This window comes from Anser brachyrhynchus (assembly GCF_964034855.1).
Source record: "Anser brachyrhynchus genome assembly, chromosome: W".
NCBI classification, from domain to species: domain Eukaryota; kingdom Metazoa; phylum Chordata; class Aves; order Anseriformes; family Anatidae; genus Anser; species Anser brachyrhynchus.
Genome location: NC_137704.1, coordinates 17,362,570 through 17,382,095, shown reverse-complemented (window position 1 = coordinate 17,382,095; position 19,526 = coordinate 17,362,570). Strand labels below are relative to the sequence as shown.

Below are 19,526 nucleotides of genomic sequence, written 5' to 3'. Positions count from 1 at the left end.
CAGAGAGGTCAGTAGGAGTGGGAGTAGGTCTCGAAGATGACAGCTGGTGTGATCGGTCAAAGGAAGCTCCTTATTTTTGTTGCTGGATGACACGACCTGTTGCTTCTTGTCAGTAGGCAACGGGCCCAGCCTGTTGGTGGGTCCTGAAGGTTTCTAAAAATGCATCGTCCTCCCCCTCGCCCCAGCCAAATAATTATGAAACAGCCTTGAAAAGAAGGATACTTCTGATCATCTGGGGATCTGACAAAGCACCAGATATACGTCACAACATATATGGTGAGATTGGCAGTAAAGTCACAAGACTGGCAGTGCTACACTACGAACTTTTGCTTGGGCTTGGGGTTTCTCTGGCTTGCTTAATAAAAGCTGCTGAAACGTGGGTGCTGAGCTCATATCTGCTCTCTCTTCTCCTGCTTCAAGCTGCTTCTGCTTGAGTTATTCATGGTCAGCAAGCGATCTGCAAACAGCCCCTGTGATCTCCCTGTGTGCTGTGGGACTCACCTTGCTGAGGCCGGGGCTGTTCCCCATTTCCTTCCTCGCAGCAGGGAGGTTGTGGGAATCTCGGGGCTGCTCACCGATTGCTTGTGATTAACCGTGCCGCAATTTATTATTTATGCAACATGATTTGTTCGGCTGGCCGAGGCACACAGCATTATCACGGTTCCTCGTCTGGATAAGAGAGAAGACTGTGTGCAAACGTGTAGCTCTTGCTTGACAAATCCTATCGTATAAATAATATCGAAGAGCTGCTCAGCCTGGCTGCAGGAGGGCAAATGCCCTTATAAGTCGACGCAGAGCTGTCAGCCGTGCTCCTCACCCGGCGTGGGGATACAGGGTAGGCGAGACTACATGACTACATGCCAAGGCATTGCTCTCGTGTCCCCAGAGCTCGCCCGATGCGGGGGGCTCAATGCGAGTTTGATGCTGCTGCACCTGCCTGCCCGTATCTTTAGGGTTTTACTGGGCTGTTATGCATTTTATGTGTTTGCTTGTTTTCCAATGCATGTTATCGCAGCTCTTGTCTGTGCTTGTTTAACGTCTTGCATGCTGCTGGCCTGATTGGGCGGTTGGGCAAGGAGTAGGGTCTGCCTCCTCGCACATGCATGCCCTTCCTTCCCATGGGGTGTTCATGAGACCCGTGTGGCAGTGCGATTCAACACCATCACTTTAATATTTTTTTTAGTAACGTGTTCTGATTCCATCGTGCAATGAGCTTTGCAAAACTGTTGATAAAGGCAGTTTATGGGCAGACAATCATCAGGTGTCCGGTTTACTTTGCAATCCGTACTGTTAGCAAAAGAGACTATACGTCTGCCTCTCCCAGCACACCCACCCCAGAGACGTCTGTGCACATATCTGCCCCTCCAGTATCATTTATGTCATCCCAGTAAAATAAGTACTAAGTAACCCAGTCTGCATTTTGGGATGAGGGCTGTGGTGCTTCAGGAGTCTCATCCCAAATGGAGCTGGAAATGTGATGCTCAGCAGAGAGCATTTTTCGGCAGATTTTTGCATTTGCCACCAACAAGGTGTGGCCTGCAGGTCCCTTTCTCTATCTGAAGGGGTGGCACATGCAATCTGAGCTCTCCACTTTGGGTAAAGAAAGCTCAGTTTAGGGTATCCCCTTCTATGCAGTACCCCTGAGGAGGACTGTGCCTTGCCCTCACCTACAACACTGCTGGAACATAGTAGTGAGTTTGTTAAAATGTCCTGCTTCTCTGCGTTATAGTAAGATGTTTTTCTATTAAACCTTAGGGAAATTACCGTCCTTATTAACTAGTGCAGAAGTAATGAACCACAGCAGGGTTACTCAAGAGATTTGGGCCATCGCTTTGTAAGACTGCATTGTTTCTTTAAATTAGAGAAATAATTTAAGCAAACAAACAAACAAAGATTTTCTGGAAATTAAAGCACAGTACAAATGCGATGATTTGCTCATCTTCTATTTAATAGGAGCAGTGCCTTGAACAATTGCACTGTCGACCTCAGAAATCTATCCATGGTAACTAGTCACAGGAGAGAAAAATAGACAGTCTGCCACCAACTTGGTATTAAAGTTATATTTTCCATTTTTCCATGGTTGTGCGCCAGTCAGGGACTTTCCATGAGCAGTCGTCATGACAGAAATCCCCTTCTGCTTTGTCGCAGCCAACACCACTGAACAATGAAAGGTCTGAACCTGGTTTTGTGCTGGGTTTGGCTTTAGTGGGTTTGGTCCCCGTTCTGGTGGGATCTGGACTGGGCTGGAACCTGATGGGCAGGCCATGGGGACCTTCTGCTGAATCCACCTGGCTGGAGAGGGGCTGCAGATGGGCATGCAGAGAACTTGGGAAAATGTAGGAGATGGTGTAAAGGACACCTACAGCCTTCAACAGCTCTATCCGCACAGCTAGCCAAGTCCATGCCTGCTGTCGGGTGCCTCCATGGCCACTGGATCACTCCTGGATTAGGTATGGGGTCTGTCTAAGACCTGTGTAGCAACGTCACACTGTCCATGCAGCTCTGAGCGAGTCCTGCAAGAGCCTGGAGGAAGGACAGAACAATACTGCCAGGCTGGAGCTCGTCCAGAAATAAATAAACAGAAATACTGAGGGCTTGGTCATCTGTTCCTCAAGACATTTTTGGAAGGAATCACTGTGTTTTTGTTCTTCCATTAGGCAAGTGAGGAGAGAGCGTTGTTTTCTTCCCCTCATCCGTTCCCCTTATAGGGAAAGAAGAAGGAAGACTTGGCCACCCCCAGCCAAGCATCTCGGGGGACCTCTGAAAACAAAGGGCCGTATGGACAAAAATGCTGTCATCCTGTCCCCGTCATGCTCTGCCCTCTGCCAGCTGCTCAGCGCAGCTGTGTCAGCTCAGGGTTGGCTTGCTCGATGTCACCCCCAGCCCACAGGCACAGGGAGAGGTGTTCCTCAGCTGGTTTCCTTTCTAGAACCTGGCAAACATCTCCAGGTTTATTGCTGCCAGTAGATTTGGCAAGGCAGCCCCGGAGTTTTGTTTCTGCCAGGGAGATGTGTCTGCTCTGGGACAGCGTTGACAGTGCGTGCGTCTGTGTGATGGCTCGTATCAAGCAATACTCCTGAAAATCACCATTTTGACGTTCCTGGATGTGGACCGAAGCTCTGTGGACACATCCGTGCTAGTGTAGTTCCTCTCCCATGTGCCACTGACATCTATCCATGCTCTACAGAAGATGCCTGTGGGTTGGGGAGCACCTACCATGGCCACAGTCTGTGTGACTCTTGTGTTGGCTCTTCATGCAGGAATATTGGGCTAGCACATGGAGCTGGGATGGGTTTTTTAATTACAGTATAGCATTTTTTAATGTTTTTTTTTCTAACAGAAGATTTTACTAAGCCCAACCTGTCTTTTTTTTGTCCAGGCTCCAAGGCTGATCCTGCTGAGAGCCCCTGAGATACTGAACTCTATGGGAACTGAGGCCACTTGACTGCACTCAGCACCTTTCAGGATCAGGTCCCAGGTAATTATTCTAATTCTCTACATGGATTATGGGTGAAATTTGATGTTTTGTGAGTTATGCAGACAGTCTGCAATGATACTCCTAGTTGTCCATTCCATTAATCCATTAACCTGTTCTGGTCAGGTCCTGTAACTTGCTGTACTCTGACAAATGAATACCTTGCTTACCTCCAAATTCAGTTGATTTGGACCTCTTGACCTGAGCCCACCAGCATTTCATTTTTCCAGGGCTCCATGAGGGTGGTGGTGCCACACAAGAACTGACAGACTCATGTGGCTGGACAAAAGCACCAGGATTTATTCTGATCCTATTGGGATCATTCGCCTGTTGCAGACCTCAACTTAACATATCCTCCTGCAGGCTGATTTGCCCGGAGGCTGGTTGAAGCAGAGGCTGTTTCTGGAAGCCAGATGCAGACTCCAACCAGAACTTTCCTGGCTAAATTGATTTTTTTTTTCCCTGAACGCTGTCACTCTGTAGATCAGTGACTTGACACTACAATAGTAACCACTGTTCCAAAGAAATCACGACTGCATCACCTCCTCCCCAAAAAAACCAAAACAATCATCTCCTTTACTTCCAGAAAGGGAATTTCTTGATCACCATTCTGGCAGTGGTCATCAGTTGTTCTGCTTGGGAAGATTTAACTTGACTTGCAGAAAGCTGTAAAAACAATTAAAAAAATGTTTCACTCCCATCAGAAGTAATCAAAGGCTGAAAACATCAGTGTTTGTTGGAGAGGATTCATGTTCAGATCAGAGTTACAAGGCCTCAAAACCTACAACTACATGAGCCTATTTTTTACAATAATTCTGGCACCTGCAGAAAAAAACAAACTGTGAAAATGTTTTCCTGGGTACACAGGAACTATAGTCTCTTCTCCAAATCTGGCCTCATTGTTGTGCGTTTGAGAAATGTCCTCATGATTTTTAAATATTTGCTCCAAGGTAGGTAAATGGAAACCAAAGAGCTGAGGGCCAAGCTGTGCCCTGCTCTGCATCCTGGTGGATTCACTGGTGCCAGCCCAGTGCCTTATACAGGGGCATGGGCAGGGTTTGCTCCAAGGTTCCTTCTTCCAGCCCAGCAAGGTGAACTAAAGCTCAGGATGAGAGCTTGAAAAGCGCAGCTCTCATGGATGAGTTTTAAGAGAACTGAGTAAGAGCAAAGCCAGTAGGATGCTATCTATGGATGTTACTCTGAAACTCTGAGGATGAATGATTTCCTGTAGGGCTGGCTTCCTGAGTGAGCTTATATTCCTTATTAATTCTGTATGCTGATAAAAGCATCAGCCAGCAGAGGGTTATAATTTTTAACCCCATCTGTAGGATTCCTCCACAAAAAGGTGGTTAATAAGAGCTGGCTTCCCACTGACTCCAGAGGAGGTTAGCCCCCAGCTCTCAGGATCAGCTTTTATTTCAGGAGGAGGAGGCGTGGTGCTGCCTGGAACAGAGCCCCATCCTCCCTCCACTCAGCTCTGTACCGTGACATTTTCAGGACCTGGGCCTGAGGACTTTCACTGGGCAGTTTCTTGTTTTGATAGTCTCCATTTCAAATACTCTATGCGCAGCATTGTGCGGAGAATAAAGAAAAAAATAGCCCGTATCCTTCTCTCTTGACAATTGTGGTGGATGGTAGGGAGCTGAGCTCGAGTTTCCAGTGGGGAGGGGGAAGACACATATTGAAGCAGGCTCAGGAAGTGAAAGACAGGAGAAAGAAGAACAAGAAAGGAGAAATGCGTTCACCCTCAGGGCTGTGGTGCGGTGTTTTTTCCCATCCACCCTGAATTTGTGGGGATGGGGCGCTTTTTCAGTGCCTCAGCTCACATGCTCTGTGTTTAAACTGCTGCTGTCAAAGCTTTGAGAGTAACTAAAACAAAAATGTCACAGGTCAAATGGGTGCTTTCCAATTGCCTGGTTTATTAGGGGTGCAATGTAAATCCTTGGGAAGGAAATAAATGGCCAAACATTCACCACCCCTGGTCTGCGTCCCCCAGAGGGGCTGTGGATTGCTGGGCATCCCCATTTGTGTCTGGCAGCGCTCTGCAAGTGGCATCCCCTCCCTGCCAAACCTCTGTCCCAACGTGACTACATCAGATTCTAGATCAGGACTGGATCCAGGACCCTGCTTAGGAGCATCTGGGTGAGGTTGCTTCAGGTGAGCATGGTTGGAGAGAAAACAGCTGCCTGGAGTCTGATCTCAAGCCACTTCAGCACATCCTCAGCTGAGGTCTGATGCTTGCTGCTGTAAAATTGGAGGATTTGGAGAGGCATGAAGGGAGCTGATGATCTGCAGCTGCCCAGCCCTGGCTTCTGAGGCAGTTGCAGGGGTGGTTTTGGCAGTGCTGCAGAGCAGGGACCCAGCACTGCCCTCTGAATGCAGCGGCTGTGTGCCCCCCTTCCCCTGGCGATTGCATGTGTGCCAAGCCAAACCAGCTCTGATTTATTTGTGAAAGAAAAAGTGTCACAAATATCAAAGTGCTTGCATTTTCTACAGCATCCCCAGAGCCCCAGGGCCTGGCTGCCCACTGTTTCATATACCTCCAGGGTTTTTAATGAGGCAGGCACTGCAAGAGGTAAAAATCCATAAAAAATTCCAGGTGAGTCAAAACAGAATAGAAAACACTGTTCCAGCTTCTCCCGTCCTCATTCACCTGAACACACAGGCACACGGGTGCTTGCAGGGAGTGTTGAGGCAGCCATGTCCCCAACACCACTGCTATATGGGCTCAGCGCAGCCAGTTCTTCAATTTGTTATAACCTGAAAATAAAGACAGATAAAAGCAAAACGTTCTGGGAATGATGCCAAGCCAAAGGCACTAAATTATTGAGAGATCTGTATCTGGATAACAGATTTATGCTCTTTAACAACTTTTAAGAGAAAATAAGGTATTTGCAGGATCAGATTGGGATCATCCTGAAAAATAGAGCTCTCTGTATAAAACTGTATTGCTTTTATTGTTGTTATTATTTTAATAACAATAATATTTCCTCAGTGAAGCCATATATGAGAATATTATTTGCGTAGGAACTGGAAATGAACATGAAATGATCAGCGTATTTTTTAACAGCACTACAAGTCACTTGGCATTGGAAAAGATACAACTATCTGTCAAACCAAGGCTTGGGGATAAAATAATTAGAAATCACACAACCATAGCAAAGAAAGATTAGTGCTAAAATTAGAAGCCATAAAGTTGTTTTTAGATTACGCTGGGATCTAGGCAGGCTGTTTTATTGAACAGTGTTCCTTAAGAAAACGCAAGGTGGGAGGTGTGAATTGTCTGCATTTGGCTGTGTGGCAATGGAAATGCTAGTGTGAATACTTGGTGGGATGATCCATGAAGTAATTTTCAGGGAAATCCTTAGGGAAGGGAAGACAGCCGATATGTGGGCAGGCGCAACGACAGCCTGCTAAAGGTGCTGGGTCCTGGGAGGCTGGTGTGCTCCTACTTTTGTTTCAGTGCCCAAATGCCCACGTTACACCTATGTGGGATGGCTGGGGTGGGTGCAAAGGGCCAGCACCCACAGGTGCAATGGGTGCCATGGTGCTGGGAGCCAAGCTAGCTTCCTGGGGCCAGGCAGCAATGTCAGTGAGTAGCCCATGTAACTGCACCGCTCCATGCATCTGCTGGAGCTCCCTTTGCACGAGTGCCGATGGTGTCCTCTGTCTGTCCTGGATGATGGATTGTATTTTGGAAGTGTTCAGCGCAGTGGGACCCACCTTTACTCTTAGCTGTGCATCTGCATGTGGAGGTGCATCTCTCCGCTGCTGGTCTTCAGCTGCAGTACACCATTAGTTTCCAAGGAGCTGCCTTTGATTAACACCCGTGCCATTTAGGCCTATTGCCCAGGTGTACGGGCAGGTGGGAAGAAGCTTGCCAAGGTCACCTGCTCTCCCCAGCTCTCCTGGCTCAAGAGAGAGAAACTTTTAATTTGGGGGGAGTATAAATCTCTTAAAATAAAAGGAGATCTGCTGTGAGTTTGAATTTTAAACATATCTGTGCTTCAAAGCACGCTAGTGAAAGGCAAAGACCTTGGGGCTGTGAGGCAGAAAGCATCTCTGATCTTTCCAGAGTGCCGGTTCTCCCAGTGCAGGCATGCAACACGTCCTCCTCGGTATTTATGCTCTGGGGAGTGGTCTGGTTATATTCAGGGCTGCTGATGCTGGGTGGGGAGGAGAGGCAGGAAGGCGTGCTGGGGACTGCAGCTCAGCGCAGCTGGGTTGGACAGATCATCAATATTTGGTCATCAAGCCTTAATTTTGGCAGGACTGCTCCCTCGTGTAAAGTTAGGCAAGCATTATAGGTGTTTTGCCACTACGGGGTGGATGTACAGAACATGGAGCTCAGTGGGGGGCTGTTTCAGAGAGGACGCTGTGCATTTTCTTAGCTGAAAATGGGGTCTTCTCAGTGGTCCTCCTGGAGAAGGAGCTGAGGAGGTCTGTAAGTGGGGCACGTAAACCCTACGTGGTGTGGAGGTGGAGGAGGAACCATTGTTTGTTGCGTCCTGCAACACAAGAGAGAGAGAAAAATCATGAAACAGTTGGCCAGGGACCTTAAACAGGAAGAACTTTTTCATAAAAGGTGTAATTAAACCGTGGAACTCGTTGCCACAGGATGTTGTGGATGCCAGAAGTAAAAGTGGCTTCAAGAACCGATCGGGGAAACTTGAGGACTGAAGGTCTGTTGAGGGCTCTTAGTGTAGCACTGCAGATCGGTGGCACTGCCGCCATCTCTCTCTCCTGGGCTTCCCCCTGAGTCCGAGTGTGAGCAGAGAGCTAGGAGGATACGGGGTAACATCAGCCAGAAGAAGGTGAATGCTTGGGTGCTTGTGCCCTGACACCAAGAGCGGGGAATTTCTTGAAGAGAAACCTGAACTCTGTGGGATGTTCTGTCTAAAAGTGGCTGGGGTGAAGCCCTTCACCTGGTGCCATCAGAGGCACTAGATGAACGCATTCGTAGGTTCCCTTTTGGCCATGAGCACCCCCTGTGACCACACTGCAGTCCGTCTGTCTGGCGTTTCCCATCTGCCTGCTCCCCCCGGGACACCCCCACGGCAGCTCTGCCTCGGGGAACGCAGGACAACTCCCAGTCATCTCTTTGTGTGGTGGTTTTACTCAGGTGGGCAGCCAAGCTCCACCACAACCGCTCTCTCACTCCCCCTCCTCAAAGAGGAATGGGGAGAAAATACGATGAAAAGGGCTCAAGGGTTGAGATAAGGACGAGGAGATCGCACAGTAATTATCGTGACGGGCAAAACAGACTCAGCGTAGGGAGACAGTAAGATTTATTGCCTATTACTAACAAGCTAGAGAAGCGAGAAACAAAGGAAAGAAACCAAAAGCACCTCCCCCCCCATCCACCCTCTTCCACCTCCTCCCCCCAAGCGGCACAGGGGAATGGGGATTGTGGTCAGTCTATAGCGCTTCTCCGCCACTCCTTCTCAGTCACTCTCGTCCCCTGTGCTGTGGGGTCCCTCCCACGGGATGCAGTCCTTGCTGAACTGATCCGGCATGGGCTTCCCACAGGCAGCAGCTCTTCAAGAACTGCTCCAGATATGGGTCCGTACCACGGGGTCCGTCCCTCAGGAGCAAACTGCTCCAACCTGGATCCCCCACAGGCAGCAGCTCCTGCCAGGTCACCTGCTCCTGCATGGGCTCCTCTCCACAGGCTACAGGTCTGGCCCGGAATCTGCTCCAGCAGGGGCCCTCCACAGGCTGCAGTCTCCATCGGTGCAGGTCCACCTGCTCCACCGTGGTACTCCATGGGCTGCAGGGGGACAGCCTGCTTCACCATGGGCCTCACCACAGGCCTCAGGGGACTTCTGCTCCGGCGCCTGGAGCACCTCTCCCCCTCCTTCTTCACTGACCTTGGCACCTGCAAGGCTGTTTCTCACTCCTCTCACTCTCCCAGCTGCTGTGTGGCACAGCGTGTTGGTTTTTTTTTGTTGTTGTTTTTTCCCATCTTAAATATGCTCTCACAGAGGCTCAAACAACATCGCTTATTGGCTCGGCTCTGGTCAGCAGTGGAGCCCTTACCTAACATGGGGCAGCTTCTAGATTCTTCTCACAGAAGCCACCCCTATGGCCCCCTGCTACCAAAACCTTGCCACATAAACCCACTACACTTTGTAGCCCCAGAACAGAGCCTCAGGAAAGTCTGGCAGCAGGACTGTTATGGGAACAACTGGGTACCATCAAAAGACACAGACAAAAGAGGTGTGGTAAAACATGCTGCATTGTAATATCAAGCAGAGCTGAATTTGGGCTGATAGAGCACCTTTCGTATTCAGTGTGTTTCAAAGCACTTTGCAAAGTAATGAGCTGAATGCTGGCAGTGGAGCCTGATGGAGCAGTCATTATGTGCCTGACGATAGCTCTCGAAGCCCAGCAAGAAGAGATGTTGGCCAGGATGCTGGGGTTATCCTGTGCTTTCCTTTTTTTCAGTGCCGTTAGGTCTCTAGCAAGTGTTTGGACAGGAGGCGGTTGGACAAGGGCTGGCTGCAATTCCTGCCTCATCCCAATGTTTCTGGCTGTCCAGTGTCTGTCTGTCTGGCAGCCCTCCCAGCAGCAGGATCACGCAGGGCTGGGCATCTGAAAGCTGACCCCCACCGGGGGTCAGAAGTGGTCCCTGGGAAATCACGGGGGAAATGGGAGTTGTTTGGGGTGGGGTAGAGGAGCTTAAGGATGGGCTGTGGGGTGGGGAGCTGCGTTATTCTTTCCCTCTAAACTTTGGAGAAATCCTTGGGTTTAGCTGCTCCTCTGCATCTCTTAGAGGGCAGGCAGCTTAGCCTGAAGGAGCAGGAAGGCCACTCCGTGCTGCAAAGGTCCTTCACTTGGAGATGTGCGCTCTTGACCAGCTTGGTTTCCCTGCCCTTCTTTTATTTCTGGGGAAACAGAGGTGGAGAAACATCTTGTGACTCACCCGATAATCCCTCTGTGCAGCTGGGCATAGACCTTGGCCTCTCAGGTCATGGTCTGGTCCTCTAATCTTGTGGTCTCCAGGACAGTTTCTTGAAGGTGGCCCACACATGACTTCAGCTCTGTAATTTTAGCTAAGCCAGAATAGCATTGCCACAGCTGCACGAGCACTCCTCATCCTGAAACCATTTCAGTGGCCGGGAAATGCATCTTGCCCCTTGCAAGGGGAGGAAGAGGTTAATTGCTTTTTTTTTCTTTTCTTTTCTTTTTTTTGGAAAAGAGGAAATAAATGTACCCACCCCGCCCTAGCGGGACTGCACAAATCTGTCAGCCCCGGCGGGTGGGGGCAGGCGGCTGGGCTGGGTGAAAGAAGCAGCCGGGAGGGGGGAAGGGGCTGGGGGCATGGGTGGGGGCTTGGCTGGCTTCCTGCAAGCCCGCTGCGCTGGGCTATATTTGGAGCCCGGGCTGTAACGTTGGCTCCAGAGCCATGGGCACTCATGATGAGTTATCCCTCCAAGAGGCTGGTATGAAAACCCTGCAGCAGAGCCTGGTTTAGGGCTAGAGAATGAGGTCCGTGGTGAGGATGGAGATCTCTGACCTTGTCCCTCGTGATCTCGGTCTCTCAGGACGCCAGCTCCCAGCTGACCAATGCCAGCAGCCCCTGGCTTTGCTGGAGGACAGCGTTGGCCTGGCTACATCCCCACAGAGAAGGGGAAGCAGGCTGAGAGGCCTTGGAAAGGCCTCTGGGGGCTCCCCTTGCTCTCTGGGTCAGGCTGATGCCATCGCAGGACTTCTTCTCGGAGGCCGCATCCTGCCTGCTGTCACCCTGCAGCGGGGATTTGATGTGTGTCAAGTCTGCTTTCTGAGCAGAGGGGCCTTCAGCTGCTGGTTGGAGTGGCAGCAGCAGCAGGTGCGGGTCCTGCGTGGACTTGTGTGGGTATCTGAGCACCATGTCCCAGCGAGCGCTCAGAGGAAAAGGCCTGCCGTTATAAGTTCCTCTGGGAGCTGGTTACAACAAAACCAAACTCTGGCATAGGTGAGCTGTAAGGTCAACACAAAGCAGCAGGGCTTTGTGCTTGGAGGAGGGCCAGGGCTGAAGGGGAAGGTGATGTTGGTCATGGCAGTGTTTGTTTGACTGCTCCACTGTTGGTGTGACTGGGTTTACATCCTCGCATCCAACCCAGGGAGTACTCTAGGAAGGCAAGACATGGGTGTGCAACCCCAAGCCAGCGCAGCTTGCTCTAGGAGAACATCTGTGGAGCCTGGCTGATGTTTTCCAGCTGAGGGGCTGACCTGCTGTTCTGTCCTCCCCTTGGCTGTTGGGTGGGGAAAATGGGGTGCTGGTGGCTGGGTGGAGAGAGGGCTGGCTGCCCTTGCCAGCACAGCTCTGGGGCTCGCCCTGTGGCCCTTGTCTGGATTTAGCAGCATGGGTTTCCTCTCCTCCTGTCTGGGACTTGCGATGTGTCTGAGCTTTTAGTATCACGTCATTCCCTCTCCCCACATCCCACATCCCTGTCCCAGATGTATTTGTTTAAGTGGCTTTAATTACTTTTTCCTGTGCATGACAGCTCCTTAAGGTTTTGGTAGCTGTTTTCTGTCCTTCCACAGTTGTCACTGACATGTAGCACTTTCCCTGCAGACTGGCCTTCAGTCCTACCAAGTTTTTCCCTGCCCTGCGGAATCATTTTAACATACTGTAGGGAAATGGTTTCCATGTGAGCCTTGTTACACACACTCAATTGATCATTAGGTGTGATTTTCCTGATCCCTGTCTGTATCTGTGAGGACTCTGAGCGAGCGAGCCAGAGGGGCGTAGAGTGATGGTTCAGGTCAGATAGATTTATCTTCTTAAGTGACAAGACAGGTAACTCTGGAGTGGTGTGGCTACAGGTGTTATCATTTAAGTGTCTCCTCAAGAGTGAAGGTTAATGTCTTGCCACTACTGATCCATCACTGTGTTATCTGTAGGATTTATATGTCTTCTTGTGCCTTTCCAGCAGCAGGGGTTTCACATTTCCGGAGCTAAGATCTATGTACTCACTCCCTGGCACAGCAACTGCAGAGGTCACTGGCAGTGAGCTCCTGCTCTCTGGGTTTCCTTGGCTGTTATGTTAGGAATAATCCCTGCTTGCTGTAGTACAGTTTCGTATTTCCCTGGTGGAGGAAGGTGGGATGGGTGGGGGCTTCAGAGAGTGTCATCTGAAGTGCAGATGCTTTAGGCAGATGAAGGCAAGATGAGCCCTGACCCTATCTTTCAGAAAATCCACCTCAGAAAAGTGAGCAGGAGAGCGGCAGGGAGCAAGGAGGGACTCCAATCTTCAAGTGAAATCTCTTTTTTTTTAAAAAAAAGCAAGCAATAAATTCAACAAATTAAAATAAAAAGGCAAGTAACATGAGTGACAATTGTACAGTATCAGATAACACCACATCCTGAATTCTGGTGGGATAGGAAATATGAAGCAGAAATCACTCAGGTGCTTCTAGATAGCGATAAGGAAAGCAATTCCCATTTACCAGTAGAAATAAAATAAGAGGTCCTGATAAACCCTCCATGACTAGACTGGATTGGGGCTCTAGCTGTGAAAATTCATTATGGGCATGCAAAAGAATGCATATCTTGCAGAGCTAAACTGACTGCAAACAACATTTATCTGGAGAAGAGCCAATTCACTCAGAATAAATAGATTTCTTTCAAAGGGGAAGGGGGGGAATCTGTGGGGAAACCGTATCTCTGTCTTGTCATTTATTATGCAAAGAAGTCTCACACCTTTGTAAATCATGAAGGATGAGTTTGTTTTGAAAGAGCGACCCTAAGCTGTTCCAGCAGCTCCAGAGCCAGCCTGGGGTCCTTTGCACTTGGTATCAGGAGCTGATGTTTTCAGGAGGGCTTCTGGTAGAACAAGTGCCAGTCCTCCTCAGCAAGGGTAATGCAGTTTGGTCTGACATTTTCCGAGTCCATTACTTTATATTATTTCATATTATTCATTGTATTGTATTTTTTTATTTTATTATTCTCTGTGGAAGTAACTTTGTACTTGGGTCATGAGCAGAAGGGAGCCTGCTCTGTCCTTGTATCTTCGGTTCTGGTCCTTTTGGTATCAGCGCTGGTTAAACCGCCAGCATCTCTCTGTTGGCTGGGGATCAGTGAAACAGGGCACGCTTGAATTTTAGCTTGTGGTTGACTGAGATGGTTGTAGGTGGCTGCAGAAGCGCTTACCATGGTGTGCAGGGACCAAAATGTGATTTAACATCTTTTGTTCTATCAATTAAGTAACTCAGGTGCTACTTTTGGAAATAGAATTGAGCTGATAGGACACACAAACAGCGAATGAAACCTTGATGCTCCCTTTGGTGCTGAGAGTGTTGAGGCAACGTTTAATGGAAAAACAGCAACAACAACAACAACAAAACAAACAGAAAAGATCTCTAGTAGGTTTTTTCCAACAAGGAGGTTTTAGTTTTCTGTTCTCTGTTTTGAAAATGCTCCTTATGAAACATGCGGCCCCAGTTCGGTATGTGTGAACAAAGCTCCGGAGGTGAAAGGCTGACCCACAAACCCACAAACCTCCCATTGCTGAGGAGGCTCTGAGCAGCCTGGGACAAGAGGTCTCCTCTCCAATGCACCAGCAACATCAGGGGATGCTCGGAGAGCAGAGCAGTGCAGAGGGGACATTGTGTGTGTTCATAAGGGGGTCGTAGGACACAGAAAACCAGCTGCCCCGTGCTATAGGAAAGCACATTCACAGGACTTTCCTAAGTGCTCGATCCCAGACTTCCCACACATGTTCTCCACCACAGCCAGTAGAGGTATTTGCCCTGATTCTGGCTCTGCTGATCATCACTGCCTTGCCTTAGGAGTCTGCTCAGTAGATGATGACCTTTGTATGGGCAAGAGCAAGGGGGCCCTTGGTGAGCAGGAGTGACCGACCACCCAGCACCTGCTGCTGCTGAGGGGGAAGGAAAAGCACGTTCATGTTGGCCATTGCATGGATCTCCCACTTTTCAGGGGTATTTTGCATTAGTGTTTCACCCTCTGCATTTCTGCAGCACTGGGCTGGCTAGGCTCTTGTAGTGCTCCAGAGCGATTCTGCTAATGGGATCTGACCTGATGGCTTTGCATGTTTTAAGTAAATTAAACACAGCTGCTAGGAAAATACAGCAACCTTAACAGCACCATGGCTCCGTTGTCTGCATTGTAATTACAGCAACTGCCTGTAAGTTTTACTTTCTGGTTTACTTTTAAATAACTTCTGAGCTACCCTTTGATCAACTGCTCCATCCCCAAGACCTTCCTATCCTCTTCCTTGTTCTGGGTTTAACCCTTGCACCTCAAGCTTTTTTTTCAAGCAGCCGTCTCCTTACAGTTTAGTCGGTCACATGTGCAAGAAGCTGATTGCAAAAATGATGTATCACAGATTTTCCTAGCTCCTCTCTGAATACGTACTGCAGTTTTGAGCTGGAGGTGAATCCAGGGAGAATTTTAAGCCAGAGCTTATGGGATGTATGCATAACGCAGACATCCAGACAGCAGTGTTTTGAGGCTGCTGGGGAAGTGCATCTTGAAATATGCAGCTTTTCTTATGGCTTCAGCTGAAATCCTTTGTACCCTCTTCACAGAGATGGGCTTTCTGTCACCAAAAAAAAAAAAAAAAAGTACATCCGTGCTTTAATCAGAAGCAAAAGGAGTCGGTTTTATGTAGGAAGCCAAACTAGGAGCCTAATTAATTTTCCCTCATCAACCCGTGAGTGGAACCCATGTCTGCAAGAGCACACGATCAACTCTCAGCACTGGCATAGCTGCACGCTCCCTCCTTTCATTAAGAGCCCACACCATCTTCACTACAGGGTCTGCACAGGCTCAAATTTATGGAGCAAGCCCAGCCTCAATGAAATGACTTAGGGTTTTTCATTGGAGCCTGCAAATGGGCTCAAAGAGCTGAATTTTAAACATGTCCCAGTGCAGGGAGGGAGGCTGGCTCAGCATCGCAGGATGGTGGTCCCACCTCGGAGCACCAGAGCGCAAGGTCCCCAGCTGCACTCAAGGGTGCATCATATTTGGTTCTGGCTACCTGTCATCGTGCCAGAAATGTGAGCTGGTACATGGGATGAGCTGCCTCTGAGGCTACTTCCAACACGACTGGCTGTCCACTTGTTTTGCAAGTCATTGGGTGGCCGTCTGGAGAGCAAAGCAGGTGCCCAAGCACTGAGCAAAAGCACTGAGCGAGTGTGATTGGGGCTGTAAAGTTTATGAGATTCTGTGTTTTATGGTAAATTTTAAATTGACTTTTCAATCAGGGTACATTAGAGTTTTTAAAAGAGAGTCAGCGTGACGCGTTGCAGAACACAAGGTGGTAATTTCCCCTGTTATATTGATGCTATCAGCAATAAAGAATGAAGCAGCTGCTTCTCAGAGGATTGGATTTTTAATGCATTTGATTTATATAATTTATAGACTATTATTTATTACATGGAGTTTTTCCCCCTTCTGCTTCTCCAAATGGCTTTCTCTCTCCCTCCATTATTAGAGCAATGCAGTGTGATCTTATCTAGCACTTTCATCTGCAGATTTCAAAGCCCTTTCCAAACACACCTGATGTCATTATTTCCAATTTTTACCCAGGAAGGGAAAATGGAGGGCTAGAGATGGGGGAGGATGTGAGCTTAGAGACACGGCCATGGCGCTGCTCCTCCAGCATGTCTCAGCTCTGCTCGCTGCTGTCTCCCTGAGCTGGGAGGGCTGAGCCACCTCACTGTGGTTTTTGCTGGAAAGCCTGGCCCACTGCAAGCCGTGCTCCAGCTGCTGTCACCAGCCTTTGAACCAAAGCACCTTTTGACCACGCACAAAAATGAGTTGCCATCAAGTGGCAGCAATCATCTCACTCTCCTAGGCAATGCAACAACCAGGTGGGGCGGTGCACAGTAGATGTGCCTTTTTGGAGTTCCTTTACCAGGTGGGATTTTTGAGGGGACTTGAGTGACTTGGTTACCTCGATTCCAGTGGACTTCTCTGGAAGCGAGTCTCAAACTCTGTTAGTTGACAGAAATAGGGTTTTCAGCAGAGCAGAATCTTTTCTGGCAAGGTGGAATCCACCTGTCCCCATTTAGATACCTGGATTGTAGTTACCTCTTCACTAGCTGCCTTTTCCATCATCGGACAGAACTAAGCACAATTTCAGTGGCGTGGTTTCTCTTTTCCCAAGGTAGATGTCCAGCAGAGACCAGCTGGTTCTTGCTGTGGCATCTTTCTTTTGCCAATGAAGGGTGTCTAGCTAACTAGCCTGCCTAGGGACATTTCTCTGCAGATACATGAGGGCTGTGTGTGAGAGCTATCATTTAATCGCCTTCAGGACACCTCCAGTGCTTAGGCTGGGATGGGAAGGCAGCATGTTAGTTTTCTTCTTGTCTTCACTGAAGCCAGGGTGTGCCCTCATTTCTGTCTGACAGCATGGCAATGTTTGCCTGCAGCTCCCTGCCTTGCTTGCAATTATTAAGCTTGGTAGAAAAAGGTTCTGGCCCCTTTCTGATGCACTAATGCAGCCTGCTCCTTAGTGCATCTGGTAATGTCAAAGGCTCTTGAGAGTAAGAGGGAAATGGGCAGAGTCCTCTGGGAGGGGGAGCATGGGGTCATCCAGGCATGAGGAGAGATCCAAGACGAATTCTTCCCCAGACTTGAGGATGTTTGTTAAAGCTGAATCACAGGACAGTGACTTTATGATGTTTGATTTGCAGGTATGTCAAGAAGATGAAAAAAACTGATTGCAGTGGTTCTGGGCATTTTAGAGTAATATTCAATGCAGATTTACTGAAGATGCTGTAATACAGCCTTTAGCAATGTCTGCTTTCCAGATTAACAGAGAGCTTTCAAACAGCATTTTGGAAGCAACCTCCAAGGTCATTTGAAAATGAGAGAGAAAGTCCCATTTGTTGAATGACTGTTGACATTGGCTTCAGCATCAGTTGTTCCTTCTCCTTCCTCTGTCAAATTTATTCTCTTCAGTGATACTATGGGAGAGACCCACAAACACTATAACTATGCCACTCATCACAGCAGGGGCCTGAGAGTGCAGAGTTGGAGGGCATCTCCTTCTAGTGCAAATGGTTTTTATTTGGGAGCTGTTGGAACTTGGGGCCGCAAGGAGGAGGGCTGCAATGGAAGATTAGAGAATGAACTAGGTGCCTAATCTTCCATTATTGTCAGTGGATATTTGGTCAGTGCAGCCAGTGGAGCCTGAAGGGTGTTTTACCCTGAAGTAGGCATGGATATTTGAATAACTGCATGGCTCTGCAGACACTACAAATTGCACTGACTCTGTCCCCATTGCCTGCAGTAAGAGCTGAGACAGCCAGCATGCATGTAGGTCATGATTCAGCTGCTAGACTGGAGTGTCTAGTTTTACCCTAAGGCATATCACTTAGTTGACAGCTGTCAATCAAAAGGGATGCAGGTCCAGGGCCATATGTGGCAAAACCATGCACAGGTCTTGGATGGCTGAGGAAGTCTAATGTGGTGATGAGAACCTCTGTTTTTGTCAACTAAACCTGTGGGCACCCCAACTGAAATGTCTTAATTTGGAGCTGAATCCCACCCAGGGGGTCAGGGACCGGTGCAGATTTATTGGGTTGTCCCCCAGGATGACCACACAATGCGCACCTCAGGAAGAGCATCTTCGCAGGAGGCTGTGCCCATGATCTATGTTGCTGACTGTCACCACGTGCTGCTTCAGGTGGGATAAATTTGGGTTGCTGGCTGGTCAAGGCTAAAGCAAGCATGCACTCTTTGGGGGACAGTCCATTTGGAGTACGTCAGTGCTTGTTCTGTTGAAGGCTAGGGCTGTCCCCAGTGTAGACACCTTGGAGAAGGCAGAGAGACAGGTAGAGGCTCCCCTGTAGAAACACGTGGTGTGAGGAACAGGCTCACAAGTGAGCTGATGTGGCATGTTGGTGATGCACTCAAGGATGGTAATTAGAAATGTTATGTCATATCCAGGAGGGTGTGTGCGCGATTCATCTAGAAACCACCCCAAGAAGCCAAAAGGGACTTTGTGGCTGAGAGGAAAGCCACAGGCAAGCCTGTTTGCTGCACAGCTTTTCATCTCTTATACATTTTGGCAAGGAGAGAAAGAAGCCTGAGCTTCTCCCAGCAATGCCCCATCCCATTTGGTAAAAGCTACAAGGGCACGACAGTGTCATCCCCAGCTCCCTGTTTACTGGCTCAGAGGCTACATCACGAGTGTGGTCGGTGTTATAAGCGAGACCACGCAATTTTCTGGTCTATCGAAGATAGTTTATTAATTAAGTAAGCAGGCACAAGCAAAACAGCGCTGGGCGGCTGGGGAGTCTCCGCTCCACCACGGCACGCAACTTTCCCTTTTCAGTGTCGTCGTTTTATAGCATCCAAGTTCGGCTTGTCAGCATCCAAGTTCAGCTTGTCAGCATCCAAGTTTCGGCTTGTCAGGACTTGTTGAATCTTCTGAAGCTGTGCAGTTCGTTCTGTGTTCAAGGGTAGCAAAAGCAAAAGCAGCAAACAGTATTTCACAGAGTCTTTTTTACCAAGGACGTTTATCCAACACCCCACATATATTGTGGGGGGATATAACTCTGATTTCTCCCCCGAATGTAATCTTTTGAGCTTCCTCCACCAATAGGGCAGCTGCCACCACTACCTGCAAGCAGCTGGGCCAACCCCTACTAACAGGGTCCAATAATTTAGATAAATAGGCCACAGGTTTTTTACTGCCTGCCCACTCTTGGGCAAGCACGCCGTAAGCAGTTCCCTCTGTACTATTTACGAACAAGAAGAATGGTTTCTTTAGCTCTGGGAAGCTTAAAACTGGCGGATGCACAAGCTCTTCCTTTAATTTTTCTAATTGCTCCTCATCTTCTTTTGTCCATTTGAGTAATCCATCCTTATTCAGCTTGTTGTATAAAAATTTAACCTTTCCACTGTAATCTTCTATCCATTGTCTACAATATCCAGTCAATCCTAACAACTGCCGTACCTGCCTTTTAGTAGCTGGGGCTTTTATCCCTAGAATTCCTTTAACCCTTTCAGGATCCAATCCTTTTGTCCCTTTATTTAACAAATGACCCAAATATTTCACTTTCTCTTCTACAAACTGCAATTTTGACT

General features: G+C 48.6%; 1 protein-coding gene across 5 annotated transcripts in view; it reads left to right on the top strand.

Annotated features, from left to right (window-relative positions):
- The window catches only part of ZBTB7C (zinc finger and BTB domain containing 7C), a 216,874-nt gene that overhangs the window by 107,008 nt on the left and 90,340 nt on the right, over positions 1–19,526 (top strand). For all 5 annotated transcript variants that reach the window (XM_080572140.1, XM_080572137.1, XM_080572139.1 and 2 more), the window contains exon 2: positions 3,380–3,478. The gene's annotated coding sequence lies outside the window, so the exon portion shown is untranslated. The remainder of the gene's footprint in view (positions 1–3,379; positions 3,479–19,526) is intronic.